The following is a 14739-nucleotide window of genomic DNA, read 5'->3' as shown; positions in this document are numbered from 1 at the left end:
TGTCTCAAAAAACAACAACAACAAAAAAATCACACAAATATCTACTTTGCATGTGGTTTAGGAATGACACTAACACATTAGCAATGCAGGACAGTTTCAAGAGGAACCACGGAAGCAATAGTTTAAGGGCTGGGGAGGAGGCTCCGAGGGTAAGTGTGCTTGGTAGAAGAGGTTTCCCAACAAGGTTCAATTTTCCAGATGCTCACAGAAAGCAGGACAGACATGCGTTTCCAGCAGACAGAGAACCTGGTTTGTGAACACACACACAGACAGAGAGAGAGATTTAAAAAATATATATATATTTTTTGACCACCTCAGCACATGTAGACAATAAACCATGAACACAGTCACTGCCATAATCTACATTTTGCCTCCATGTAATTCTTTCTTCTTTACAACTAGTCACTTGTATTTTGAAGTTTTCTTCCTTCCTTCCCTCCTTCCTTCTTTCCTTCCCTCCTTCCTTCCTTCCTTTCTTCTTTCCTGGTTCTTGTCATGAGGAAGAGACAGGAGAACCAACTGTTTCAGGTCTGATTTCCCTGGAAGCAAGGAGCCTGCCCCAGTGGTGCATGGGCTGGACAGACAGGCGCTCTGGCATTGGGTACTGGGCATTCAGATGCAGGCTGGCTCCAAGGGCAGGGCCAAGCATGGCCCCTGCACTGGGGTTCTGCAAACGACCTTCTACTGATTTCAGCACCAAGGACAGCGGCAGGCTCCTGGGAGGGCCACTTCATGACCTCTGGCCAAGTGGACATGAGGGAGGTGCCCGCAAGAGTGCCTTTCAGGCTGTGGTGGGGACACTTCTCTGGTTTTAGCATCACTGCTCTAATAACAATAAATATAATGCCACACTTCCATCATTTTTCCTGGTTTTCACCACTTGGATGCAGGTTTTCTCCCCCCTGTCCACACCTGAGGTTCTCAGCAAGCCTAAGTGGTCCCTGGGAAACTCCAGATCCAAGGTGGCCCTGGTGCATCCATTCCTCCATTTCTCCCTCTCCCTCTCCCTCTCTCCCTCTCTCCCTCTCCCTCTCCCTCTCCCTCTCCCTCTCTCTCTCTCTCTCTATATATATATATATGTATGTGTGTATGTATATATATATATGTATATATATATATATATATATATATATATATACATACACACATACATATATATATATATGTATGTGTGTATGTATATATATGTATGTATACACACACACACATACAGAGAGGGAAAGGGAGGCATATATATTTATATGCCTCCCTTCTGTGCTTGCACATAAATAATTTTTAACAATGCAACTGGAATGGCAGGGACCACTAGGGTGTCTCAAACACACCCAAGTCCTGGGAAGAAATGACATGTAGTGTTCAGCTCTAAGAGAGACATCTTGATCACACTCTCCAAGGTTCAGGGTACACAGTGGAGGAGGTGGCTGAAAGAGTCCGAAGAAGCAAGGAGTGCGTACCATACAGTCTACACTGTCTCCAGGACACAAGGTGGCCCTGATATTCATGACCACATAGTGGGAGGAAAAACAATGATATCAAAATGGAAGAAAGACTAGTTGGAAAGAAGAGATTCAGTGGAAGGGATGAGAGAGAGAAAAGGGAGGGAATATTTGGTTCTTTTCATTTTGTTTTTTAAATTATTTTTATTTTATTTACTTATTTGGGGGAGAGACAGAAAGAGGCAGAGGGAGGGAGAGGAAGGAGAGAGAATGGGCATGCCAGGGCCTCCAGACACTGCAAACTCCCGACACATGCGCCCCTTTGTGCATCTGGCTTACATGGGTACTGGGGAATAAAACCTGCATCTATTGGTTTTACAGGCAAGCACCTTAACCGCTAAGCCATCTCTCCACCTCACCCCCCACCTTTTTTTTTTTTTTTGTTTTGTTTTGTTTTGTTTTGTGGTAAGGTCTCACTCTAGTCCAGGCTGATCTATAATTCACTATGTATTCTCAGGCTGGCCTCAAACTCCCAATGATCCTCCCACCTCTGCCTCCCAAGTACTGGGATTAAAGGCTGCACCACCACACCTGGCTTTTATTTTTTTTTTTAAGAAAGAGAGAAAAAGGGGGGGGGGCGCACACAGGAACCTCTTGCTGCTGCAAACTCCAAATGCACATGCCATTTTGTGCACCTGGCTTTATGTGCGTACTGGGGAATTGAACCTCAGTCCTTTATGTGGGTCCTGGGGAATTGAACATAGGTATTTCTGGTGGCTAGATTTAGGTGTCCCCCATAAACTTATGTGTTCCGAATGCTAGGTTCCCAGCCGATTTGGGAACTAACACCTCCTGGAGGAAGTGTATTGTTGGGGACGGGCTTATGGGTGCTACAGCCAGCTTCCCCATGCCAGTGTTTGGCACACTCTGCTGTTGCTGTTCCCTTGCCGTCATGGAACTCGAGTCTGTAAACCGAAATAAACCCTTTTCCCAAAAGCTGCTCTTGGTTGGGCTATTTCTACCAGCATTGCAAACCTGACTGCCACAGTACTTTCTGTGGGTACTGGGGAACTGAACCTAGGCTGGCAGAGTTTGCAGGCAAGCACCTTAATTGTGTTTAATTACTATTTTGTTTATTTATGATGGGAGGAACGGGGGTGTCAAGGCCTCTAGCCACTACAAATGAACTCCAGATGCTTGTGCCACCTTGAGAATCTGGCTTTACATGGGTACTGGTGATTGAAACCCTGGTCCTTAGGAATTGCAGGCAACAGCCTTAACTGCTGAGCCAACCCTCCAACCCACACATCTTTCTTTTTTTATTTATTATTTTTTGGTTTTTCGAGGTAGGGTCTCTGCTCCAGGCTGACCTGTAATTAGCTCTAGTCTCAGGGTGGCGTTGAACTCATGGCAGTCCTCCTACCTTTGCCTGCCAAATGCTGGGATTAAAGGCATGGGCCACCATGCCCGGCTCTTTAATTTATTTTTTATAACAACTTCCATGACTATAAACAGTGTCCCATGGTAATGCCCTCCCTCCCCTGACTTTCCCCTTTGAAACTCTATTCCCTATCATATACCCTCCCTTTCTCAATCAGTCTCTTTTATCTTCATGCTATGATCATTTCCTCCTATTATGATGGTCTTGTGTAGGTAGTGCCCTGCACTGTGAGGTCATGGATATCCAGGCCATTTTGTGTCTAGGGAGGAGCACGTTTTAAGGAGTCCTACCCTTCCTTTGGCTCTTACATTCTTTCCACCACCTCTTCTGCAATGGGCCCTGAGCCTTGGAAGGTGTGATAGAGATGCCAAGCGGGTGCTTTATGGGAGCCAGTCTAAACAAGACCTCCAAAAAGTAGGCTGGAGGTGTGGAGGGGAGCTCTGCTGTAGCGCGAGACGAAGTGATGGGGAGGGCTGCTTTGAGGAGCTGCTCTGGCTAGAGTCCTGAAGGCACCAAGCGTGGATCTCTGGGGGAAGAGTGCTCTTGCCAGAGGGGCGTCCTGTGTAAAGGCCCTGAGGCAGGCACGTGCCTGGTGTGCTGGGGAACAGCTGGGCCGAGAGTAGATGGAGATGAGGTCAAGAGGCCGGAGAAGCAGGACCAGGAGGTTCTGAGCAGGGCTGGGCCAGGCATTGATATGGAGCATAGAGGGAGTGTGTATCCAGGGGGAAGAGGCAAGTGGAAGGGCTGTGGCCAAGGCTGAAGGCGTGCCAGATGCAAATTCAATTTGCATTTCATTAAAAGAATATATTGGGCTGGAGGGGTGGCTTTTTGGTCAAGGTGTTTGCCTGCAAAGCCAAAGGACCCAGTTTTAATTCCCCAGGACCAATGTTAGCTAGATGCACAAAGGTATGCAAGTGTCTGGAGTTTGTTTGCAGTGGCTGGAAGCCCTGGCATGCCCATTCTGTCTGTCTGTCAAATAAACAAATAAAAATAAAATTCTAAATAAAAGAATTTATTTACTTATTTGAGAGAGAGAATGGGGAAGGCATATAGAGAATGGGTGCACCAGAGCCTCTAGCCACTGCAAACAAACTCCGGTGCATGTGCCACCTTGTGCATCTGGCTTACCTGGGTCCTGGGGAATCAAACCTGGCTCTGTAGACTTTGCAGGGCAAGCACCTTAACCAATAAGCCATCTCTCCAACCCTGTATTTAATTTTTTTGTTGATTTTTTTTAATAAAACCTTCCATGATTGTAAACAATATCCCATGATAATGCCCTCCCTCTCCCCCACTTTCCCCTTTGAAACTCCACTCTCCATATCTCCTCCCCCCCTTGATCACGCTCTCTTTTATTTTGATGTCATCTTTTCCTCCTCTTATGAGGGTCTTGTGTAGGTAGTGTCAGGCACTGTGAGGTCATGGATATCCAGGCCATTTTGTGTCTGGAGGAGTACCTTGTAAGGAGTCCTACCCTTCCTTTGGCTCTTACATTCTTTCCGCCATCTCTTCCTCATTAGACCCTGAGCCTTGGAAGGTGTGATAGAGATATTGCAGTGCTGAGCACTCCTGTCAGTTCTTTCCAGCAACATGATGCCTTCTGAGTCATCCCAAGGTCACTGCCATCTGAAAAGAGAAGATGCTCTACCAAAAGTGAAAGTAGCATTAATATAAGGGTGTGAACATTAAGAGAAGTGCTTACTGGGCAGTTTGATAAGTATATACATTTATCCAGAGAGCAGCAGACGTTACACCCCTAGGGCTCATGACTATCCCTGTTTTAGGTTTTCAGTATCAGGGAGGTATTTCCTCCCATAGAGCGGGCCTCCAGTCAAATTAGAGGGCAGTTCGTTTCCACCATGATGGATGTGCCAATAACTATTGTACCCATCGGCTCATTTGGCCTGGCTGGCAAAATATAAGGCTTGCAGTGTCCACTGTTGAGTATCTTCACTGGTGATTTCTCTCCCATTGAACTGCATGCAGAGTGGCTTCTTCTAGCTTTCTGTCAGCTGGTCTACATGGAGGAGAGTTCTCAGCTCAGTTCCAGCAGGATTTCTCAGTGGCCTTGCAGCCCAAGCATGTGGAGTCTTCAGCAATAGGGTCTTACCATCTATTCCTGGTGGGAATTTGTTGGACTGTATTAGATCTGCCACCTGGTCTTCTAGTTTAGATATTCTGTCCTCTCCTTCATCCATTCTACTGGTGAGATTTACACCAGAGTTTTTTATTTCATTAACTGTATTCTTTATTGTTAGTAATTCTGACTGGTTTTTCGTTATTATTTCTATTTCCTTATTTATATCTAGTATTGACCTCTTTATTTCATTAAATTGGTGTCCTGTGTCTTTGATTCCTTTACTTTCTTCTTTCATTCCTTTGATTTCCTCTTTGACTTCTTTGAGCATATTTATAATCATTCTTTTGAAATCTTTCTCAGGCATTTCCTCTAACTCATTCTCACTGGCGGTCATTTCTGATACATTAATATTTTCTGGTGGACTTATATCGTCTTGATTTTTGGTGTTTCTTGTGTTATAATGTACATATTTTTGCATCTTGGATTAATGCTTGGATTTTCTACTTAGCTGAAGTATTATTAGATTATCAATCTATCTGATATTTTATATCTTCAGAGTAGGAGCTTAAGGTGCTAGACTTAAGACTTTCAGAGTATCTACAAAAGTGACCCTAGATGTTAGGTTTGCCTGCTATGAGAGAATTCAAGCAGGCTGAGTGGAATGAAATACAGGCAGATTCTAAAAGTTAATTAAATAATGTATACATTCAATGAAAAACAGCACAGAGTATTTATGCAAGAGTAGATATTATGACAACTAGATCCTCTAACAAAGTCACAGTCCCTTAGAGTGTGTGTTGCCCCACAGCCTCAATCCTGTCAACAAGAAGGTTAAGATTTCTGGTCTGTTGAGGTTTCCAACTTAGCTTGTGACCCTTCCCTAATTAACAACAGAAGAGGAAAGAAAGACACTATAAATCAGGAAGCAATAAATAAGAAGCTCAAAGCATTTTTAAGTATATTTAAGAATGGCAAACGTGATCATCCATCAGATTTAACATATAATTTATCCTGATATGGAAGGAGCAATTAACACTTCTGATTCAAGCTTCCGATACCAGGGGTATTTGGCAGATACTGACCTGGTGTAATCCCAGTTACCTTTTGGGATGATTTTGGTCTCAGTTATTTTGTGCCCCTGCTTGGGTCCCTCTTTGGTGCACTGTGGGTCTAAGTTGGCTGGCTCCCTCCTTGGATCACTGCTCCGGTCACCGGTGCTGGGTGCTGTGATCTCCCTTCCCCTGGTCTCTGGTGCTTGCTAGGACTTATGCTGGTGGTGGTTGAGGGGAGGCTGTGGATGGTGGCCCTAGTTATCCCGCTGGTCCATGTGATCCTGTACCCCGTGATCTGCTCCTCCGTTGTTGCCGTCCTCCCTTCACGTTTATTCAGTTTGCGAAGAGCTCCCGTGTGAGTGGAAAATCCCCTCACCTGGCTGTTCCCGCGGCTCAAGCCATCCTTGCAGCTGTGGCCCTGCGGACCTGGAGCCGCTTCTGGCTGCCTGTGTGAGCTCTGTGTGCTCAGATCTCTCCTACTTCTCTGCTGCCCTTGGTAATTTCTTACACACCTCACTTTCTAGTAGAAGAGTGTGTTTTGCTAGGTTTTTTTTTTTTTTTTTTTTTGCTTTTTCTCACCTAGGCTGCTTTGGCGTGTTTCCTACGCCATCATCTTATCTGGAAGTCTAATATTTTTTAAATAATCTTTTTTTATTTATTTGAGGGAGAGAGACAGTGAGTAAGGGCATGTCATAGCCATTGCCACTATGAATGAACTCCAGATACATGCAGCACATTGTGCACGTGGCTGTACATGGGTACTAGGGAATTGAGCCCAGGCCAGCAGGCTTTGCAAGCAGGTGCCTTTAACCCCTAAGCCATCTCCTTGGCCGTGTGTCCCAGATCCTCTTGTAAGTGGAGTGTCTGTAGCTAGAAAGCGTTGGCCCGGCCAGCAGTCGCCACTGTGGCCCAGCCTGCATCAGTGCATCCTCGTGGTCTGTCTTACCTTACAGAGACAAAGTCTGAGTGACCGCACCTTACTGCCTGAGCCACACAGTGACCCAGGTGGATGTCCCCACTACCAGGAGTTCCCGGCTGTGGTCCCAGAGAACCCAGAGGGACGAGAAATGACCAGATTCCTCATGTGCTATGGCTCCCCGACCTCTGCTGATGTAGGAACTGGCCGTCCCGCCCCATTCACTTCCCTTGGAAGCTGTGGGATGCTGGGCGCGGCTGCACTCGGCCAGCCACGGGCTTGGTCGCAGCGGGGCGGCCGCCAGCAGACCCAGAACTAGCAGTGCGGTGTGCGGTGCTCGTTCCTGTCCTCCCCGTGCTGGGAGCTCCAGCCAGCCTGGACGCGAGTAGCCCTGCCCCAGAGCAGAAAGCGTGGAGGTGGGGGAGGGCGCGGCGTGGGCTCCGGCAGCACAGCCAGAGGAGGCCTTGCCAGCTGCGATTACAGCGCTGCCTCCTCCGCGGTTCTCGTGACGGCTTTTCAGCGCCAGCGCGCGTAGTCTGCGGGGTCCTCGCGGTGTCGTTGCCCAGCCCCCAAGCCAGCCGCCCATGCCAGCCGTGCACAGCAGACACCACACAGTGGTTACGGTCCACATTTGTCCCCAGAGGTCAGCGTGCCCTAGTACACTCTTTCCCCCATGTTATTTATGAGTGCCTCCTTGTGTCCGTGGTTTTCATTTGTTTTTCATGCTTTAGACCCAGCCTTGCTCCACTGCGCAGTCTGTCCTCTGTCCTCCATCCTCCTGCCTCGGCCTCCAAGCCCGGTACCAACCTGGCCACTTCCCATTTCAAGACACAACGCCGCCCTCCCTGCTCCTCCACTGCTCCTGTCCCTGACTGAGACCCCCAGGACTCTGCTTATTCCCTGTGTTTGTCACTCCAGATCCACTGTTGCTTGAGTGGGGGGCTGGGAGAGGGACTGTCTTGGTCATTGTGTCTCCCAGTACCCACAAGAGTGCCTGGCAGAGGAGGCTGTGGGATTTGTGGTAGGTGGGCAGACTGGGGGTTCCACTGGGAGGCAAGTGGATGGGTAGGCAGTGGGGATGGACAGGTGGGGGACGGACAGATAGGAACCTTGGATGGACAGGCGCATGGATGAATGCTGAATAGTTAGGTAAGCAGGAGCCTAGCCAAGTGGGGACTCTGGGTGGCATCTGACTCCGACTCCTGCCCTTGTCTCCTCCAGTCCTTCCTGCTCTTCTGCCGGTCCCTCGACACCAGTGGTGACTGTTCCCGCCTCGTGGCTGACGGCTGGCTGGAGCTGCAGCTGGCAGACAGTGAGTGCGCAATCCGGCTCCTGGCAGCATCCCTGCGACTCCGTGCCCACTGGGAAAATGCCCTGAACCGGCAGCTGGCCCACCAGGCCCAGCGACAGAGGCTGGCGGAAGAGGAAGAGGAGGATTCCCCACCAGTCAGCCGTCAGGAAGTGGCCACCTTGAGCAGGGAGCTGCTACAGTTCATTGCAACCAAGGTGCCGTGTGGCCAGGGAGGGCTCCACCACAGGGCTTCCGGTTCACTCATTTGGGGGCACAATTGGTGTTTTTCAAGCCAGAGAGGTTAAGTGATTTGCCTGAGGTCACAGCTAAGAGAGGCTAGAGAGGCTGGGAACATGGCTAATGGTTAAAGGCACTTGCTTGCCACGCCTCATGGCGTGGTTCTGAAGTTCATTTGCAGCAGCATGAGGCACTGGTACACCCATTCTCTCTCTCTTTCTCTCTCCCCCCCCCCCTTGAAAATAAATACATTAATTTTAAAAAAGAACAGATAGAGCCAGGATTTGACCCGGAACCCTCGCTCGAGTCCACGCTGCTAGCCACTGCCCTGTGCCCCTTGTACCGCTCAGTGGGCAGGTCTGTTCCGCCCCTCCTGCATCCCCGCTGATAACTGGAGATCAGCAGACTGAGAGGGCAGCAGAGGAGACTCGTGAGGACAGACAGGGAAGACCTGGGCAGAGGAGACTCAAAATCATGCCCAGCACTTGTGGGGAGCAGATGCTGGGCTGGGTGCAGTGCAGTCCTGGCTGACTTCCTTGCCCGAGAAGAGTTGTGGGAGCCCAGGGAGTCAGAGAAAGGGGAGCATGGTTCACAGGCTGTGAGAGGGTGGGGTGGCCAGACTTGGGGTCTGCCTTTTGCTCCACCAGTGATGGAGCAGCAGGAAGACTAAAGAGGGCAGTTGACGTTGGGTCATTAGGGCCTGGAGGGATGGCTTAGTGGTTATGGTGCTTGCCTGGGAAGCCAAAGGAGGGTTCCATTCCCTAGGACCCACTTGAGCCAGATGCACAAGGTGGTCATGTGTCTGGAGTTCATTTGCAGCAAGCATCTGGAGGCCCTGGCATGCCCATTCTCTCCGTCTGTCCCTCCCTCCCTCCCTCTGTGTGTGTGTGTGTGTCTCAAATAGATAAAAGAAAAAAGAACAAAAAACGAAGTTGGGGCATCAGGCCAGCTGCTGCTAAGCGTCTACAGCAACAGTGTGAGTGGCTTGGACTGGGAAGTCCACTCACAGCCCTCTGTGTGGCTTGTCCTGAATCTCTGTCTCCTGTCTTCCCTTCCTTAGGTTCCATACAGCCTCTGACAGCTCACAGGGTTGGAAGCCCAGAACCTGTATGTGGGACCCCAGACCATCATGACGTCCCCTAGTCTCCCTAGAATCTTTGGAAATGTTAACCTCTCACCTCACCAAGGGAGGCTATGCCATCACTGACTTCCTCACCCCCAAGGGTGGCACCCCAAGCAAGGACGGTGAGGGACCATGGGGTGCACGTGCCCAGAGTGATGTCTGCCGTCCACCATGTACCCTTGTTGCTCCCTTGTATGGGGACTAATGGCCTCAGTCTCCTGACCCAGGCCTTGTCACCGTGACCCTGTGTGCAGGCGGAAGCTGAAGGCCACCTCTCTGTCTCACCTCTTCCCCAGCCCTCACCACCCACAGTGACCCACGTGGCCTCTTGAGAGTCTCAAGTGTAGTCCAGCTGCGCGACTTTGCATTGCTGTGATGCAGAACCTGACAGAAGCCGCTTACAAGAGGAGAGGTGCATTTTGGTCATGGTTTCAGGGACTTCTGTCATCCCGGAGGGAAGGCGTGGCAGGCCAGCTCCCGTCACAGCCACCGCTCAGTGGGACGGAGGCCGCCGCATCGTGGCAGGCCAGAAAGGAAAAGTGGGGCAGGACCCGGCGGGGTATAACCTTCAGAGGCCTGCATGGGTAACTTTCACCAGCTGGCTTCCACCTCTTTAAAAATGATCTGAGTGTGGCCTCACTCCGATTTCCAGGACACAGAATAAAATAAATGCCACAGTCCAATAAGTCACTTGTTCCTGTTTGGAGCAGTCAGGTTCGAATTGCTGGCAGAAATCACCTGACCAAGAGCAGCTAGTGGGAAAAGGGTTTATTTTGGCTTACAGACTCAAAGGGAAGCTCCATGATGGCAGGGGAAATGATGGCATGAGCAGAGGGTGGACATCACCCCCTGGCCAACATAAGGTGGACAACAGCAACGGGAGAGTGTGCCAAACACTGGCCAGGGGACACTGGCTGTGATTCCCATAAGCCCACCCCCAACAATGCACTGCCTCTGGGAGGCCTTAATTCCCAATTCTCCATCAGCTGAGAACTTAGCATTCAGAATGTCTCAGTTTATGGGGACACCTGAATCAAACTACCAAATTATGCCCCTGGCCTCCATAAACTGGTAAGCTTACATGTTCACACTGCAAAGAATGGTATTGGGCACAGCAAAGAAATATTCAGCTAATACAAGATTTAAATAGGGAAAACAAACTCTGTAGCTTCAAGTCCAACAACTAGTCAGTGACAAATCTCCAAGGCCGATAATTTTAACCAGCAACAAGTCTCTGGAGTTCCAATTCCGCCCCTCCAGCTAGGCTACTCACAGTCCTGGAAAACTTCATCCGGGGCCAGCAGCTGTCCTTAGCAGCCATCTTGTGTTCCCGCCATCTCCACTGGGTCTCCACTGCAACCCACGGTTCATCCATTGGGTCTCCATGCAGGCATCCCGCAAACCTGCTTCACACTGCCCATGGCTGTTTCCAAAACTTAAGGCCCTGCTGCAAATTCAATGACCCTCTCTTTCCTGCATTTCTGATACTCCACAATACCAGGTACAGTGCCAATTTGTTAATTCAGAGGAGGAATAAAGCAGACTTGGAAGAACAGGACACTTCTTGAGGCCCCTTTAAAGAGTTCCACAAAAATCTCCCATTAATGCTGGTGACAGCATTTACAGGGTTTCTATAGCCCACATCTCTAAGCTCTTCTAAATTTCTCCCATAAGCCATGTCCACAGACCCAAGGACCACATGATCAGCTTGTCTTAGCAACCGCCATTCCTCGTCTCACTTCCTGAGTTTGTTACCTTTGCATCACTGACCACAACACCTGACAGGAACAAAGGGGGGAGGGGGCTCATTTATTTTGGTTCCGTTTCTGAAGGTTCCCGTTCAGTCCATCAGTGCAGGGCGGGCTTGGTGCAGCAGCTCAGTTCGTGGCAGTGGGAGTGTGTGGCGGAGACAGTTCACGTCAGGGGTCAGGAAGCAGAGCAGGGCAGGAACCAGGGCCAAGTGTAACTTTCAAAGGCTTCCCTAGTAAGTTGCTTTCTCCAGAGGAGCCCATCTTTCTCAAGGTTCCACAGCCTTCAGACATAGCACCACCAGCTAGGAAAGAACCTTGTAAACATGCCTGTGGGGAGGATTCAAGCCAGAGCATCTGTCCACTGCAGCCCCCAACGAGGTGCTGCCCCTCCCAAGGCACCCCCAGTGAGGAAAGGCGTTCCCCACAGTGGCTCCATTTGCCAGTTACCACTCCTGCATCATGGACGGCTCTCCAAGCAAGCCTTGGGGTGGCCAGGTTGGTGTGCACATCTGCATCTGTAAGCCCATCACTTGGGAAATAGGCAGGGGTATCACAAGTTCCAGGGCAACCTGGGCTACATAAAGGACGAACCAGATGTAACAAGTTTTTAAACTTTTTTTAGGAGGGGGAACAGGGTTTAAGGTAGGGTCTTGTTCTAGCCCAGGCTGACCTGCTATTCATTATGTAGTCTCTGGCTGGCCATCAAACTCAAGAGGTATCATACCTCAGCCTCCCAAGTACTGGGATGAAAGGTGTGTGCCACCACACCTGGCCTAAAAACTTTGATATATATATAATTTATTCACTTATTTTCAAGGAGAGAGAATGGGCATGTCAGGGCCTCCGCCTCCTGCAAGCAAACTCCATACAACACTTTGTGCATCTGGCTTTACATGGGTTCTGGGGAATTGAGCTCTGGTCATTAGGTTTTGCATGCAAACACCTTAATCGCTGAGCCATCTGTCTGGTCCCTTAAAAACTTTTTTTTTTCACTTGAAGCACATTTATTTACTTTTTACAAAACCCCTTCTTTTTTTTTTAATTTTTTTTTTTAATTTTTTATTTATTTGAGAGCGACAGACGCAGAGAGAAAGACAGATAGAGGGAGAGAGAGAATGGGCGCGCCAGGGCTTCCAGCCTCTGCAAACGAACTCCAGACGCGTGCGCCCCCTTGTGCATCTGGCTAACGTGGGACCTGGGGAACCGAGCCTCGAACCAGGGTTCTTAGGCTTCACAGGCAAGCGCTTAACCGCTAAGCCATCTCTCCAGCCCGCAAAACCCCTTCTTAATATTGATTATTTACAATGTTAGAAACCCCAGGAACAGGAATGAGTTAAAATAATTTTTCTCTTAACTAAAAATAGTGAATACTGCCATGAAGATATTTAAGGTTTTTTTAATCCAAGTTTAATTTTTATTTATTTTTTCTCAATTTTTATTAACATTTCCCATGATTATAAAAAGTATCCCATGGTAATACCCGCCCTACACCCCCCCACTTTCCCCTTTGAAATTCCATTCTCCACCATATCCCCTCCCCATCTCAATCAGTCTCTCTTATATTTTGATGTCATGGTCTTCTCCTCCTCTTATGATGTTCTTTTGTAGGTAGTGTCAGGCCCTATGAGGTCATGGATATCCAGGCCATTTTATGTCTGGAGGGAGCACGTTTTAAGGAGTCCTACCCTTCCTTTGGCTCTTACATTCTTTCCCCCACCTCTTCCGCCTTAGACCCTCAGTCTTGGAAGGTGTGATTGAGATGTTACTCAGTACTCCAGCCACTTCTTTCCAGCACTATGATACCTTCTGAGTTATCCCAAAGTCACTGCCATATGAAAAGAGAAGATTCTCTAGCCAAAGTGAGAGTAGCATTAATATAAGGGTATAAATATTAAGAGAAGTGCTTACTGAGCTATTTGATAAGCATACTGTATACATTTTTCCAGACATCAGCAGATGTTACACCCCTAGGACTCATGACTAACCCTGTTTTAAGTTTCATTATCAAGGATGTGTTTTCCCCGATGGAGCAGGCCTCCAGTCCAATTGGAGGGCAGTTGGTTTCCACCATGACAGATGTGCCACTATTGCACCCGTTGGCTCATTTGACCTGACTGGCTAATTAAAAGGCTTTCAGTGTCCACTGTTGAGTATCTTCACTGGTGGTATCTTTCTCCCATTGAACTACATGTAGAATGACTTCTTCCAGCTTTCTATCAGCCCCTAAAAAATGTTTATGGACAGCGTGGCCTCGAACTCATGGTGATCCTCCTACCTCTGCCTCCCAAGTGGTCAATTAGAACTTTTTCTTTTTTTTGACAACTTTTATGTGTGTAAAAAATGTATTTAGGGCTGGAGAGTTGACCTAGCAGTTAAGTCACTTGCCTGCAAAGCTGAAAACCTTGGTTCGATTCCCCAGAAACCACATAAGCCAGATGCACAAGAGGGCACATATGTCTGGAATTTGTTTGCAGTGTCTGAAGGCCCTGGCATGCTCATATTCTCTCTTTCTGCCTCTATCTCTAAATAAATAAAAAACAAAACTATAAAAGTTTTAAAAATGTACTTAGGTCAGAGTTGCCTCTGCCTTTTTCCTCCCCCTATTCACTGCCCCCATCCTTGAACAAGTTCCTCTACTATTTTTACTAGTTATTTATTTGATAGAGAGAGGCAGCTAGAGATAAATAGTGAGTAGGGCCATGCCTTTGCCTCCAGCCACTAGGCAAACTGCAGACCTGGCTTTCTGTGAGTACTAGGGAATCAAGCCCAGGCTGTTAGGCTTTGCAAGCAAGTTCCCTTAACTGCTGAGCCATTTCTCCAGCCCCTCCATCTACTATTTTAATTGACTATGAATTTATTTATTTGAGAAAGAGACAGAGAGGCATGGGCACACTAAGGACTTTGGCTGCTGCAAACAAACTCCAGACACACATGCCACCTTGTGCACCTGGCTCACATGGGTACTGGAAGTGAAACCTGGGTTCTTTGGCTTTGCAGGAAGCGCCTTAGCCACTAAGCCATCTCCGCAGCCCTGACTGTGAATTCTACCATGTGACCCTGTCAGGTGCTGGTCATAATCTCTTCCTGCCCCCAGTCCTCTGAGGATCCTCCTCAGCGGGATTACTGGTGTCTCCCATGGGGTCATGAGTGCATCGATCAGTCTCGGGTTGGGGGGGCAACCATGCCACAGGAGACTCCTCCCCCTGTGGTCCTCACAATCTTTCCACCACCACCCCGTCTTCTACAGTGTTCCCTGAGCCTTGGTGAACGTGTTAGAAGACTCCATTAGTGGGAAGCTCTCTGCAGTCCTGTGCTGGGATTAGCTCAGTGTTAAGACTGCCTGTTCCTCATGCGCCTGCGCCCGGCCCTGACCTTCATCCTGAGCTCTAAGGAGATCGTGGCTTTACTTTCT

At 48.7% G+C, this 14739-nt stretch overlaps 1 protein-coding gene and 1 long non-coding RNA gene across 3 annotated transcripts in view; one reads left to right on the top strand and one right to left on the bottom strand.

Moving 5' to 3' along the window:
• Positions 1–10134, top strand: part of LOC123454701 — a 54930-nt gene extending 44796 nt beyond the window's left edge. Inside the window, exons 5-7 of one of the 2 annotated variants that reach the window (XR_006633445.1) lie at positions 8147–8431; positions 9514–9698; positions 9873–10133. This is a non-coding gene — a long non-coding RNA (uncharacterized LOC123454701). Of the gene's footprint in view, positions 1–8146; positions 8432–9513 lie in introns of both variants that reach the window. The other variant, XR_006633444.1, reaches the window with a different exon arrangement.
• The window catches only part of LOC123454697 (probable ATP-dependent RNA helicase DHX34), a 45813-nt gene that overhangs the window by 15598 nt on the left and 15476 nt on the right, over positions 1–14739 (bottom strand). The window lies entirely within an intron of this gene.

Source organism: Jaculus jaculus, chromosome 14, assembly GCF_020740685.1.
Source record: "Jaculus jaculus isolate mJacJac1 chromosome 14, mJacJac1.mat.Y.cur, whole genome shotgun sequence".
Classification (NCBI taxonomy): Eukaryota; Metazoa; Chordata; class Mammalia; order Rodentia; family Dipodidae; genus Jaculus; species Jaculus jaculus.
This window is presented reverse-complemented; position numbering and strand designations above follow the sequence as displayed.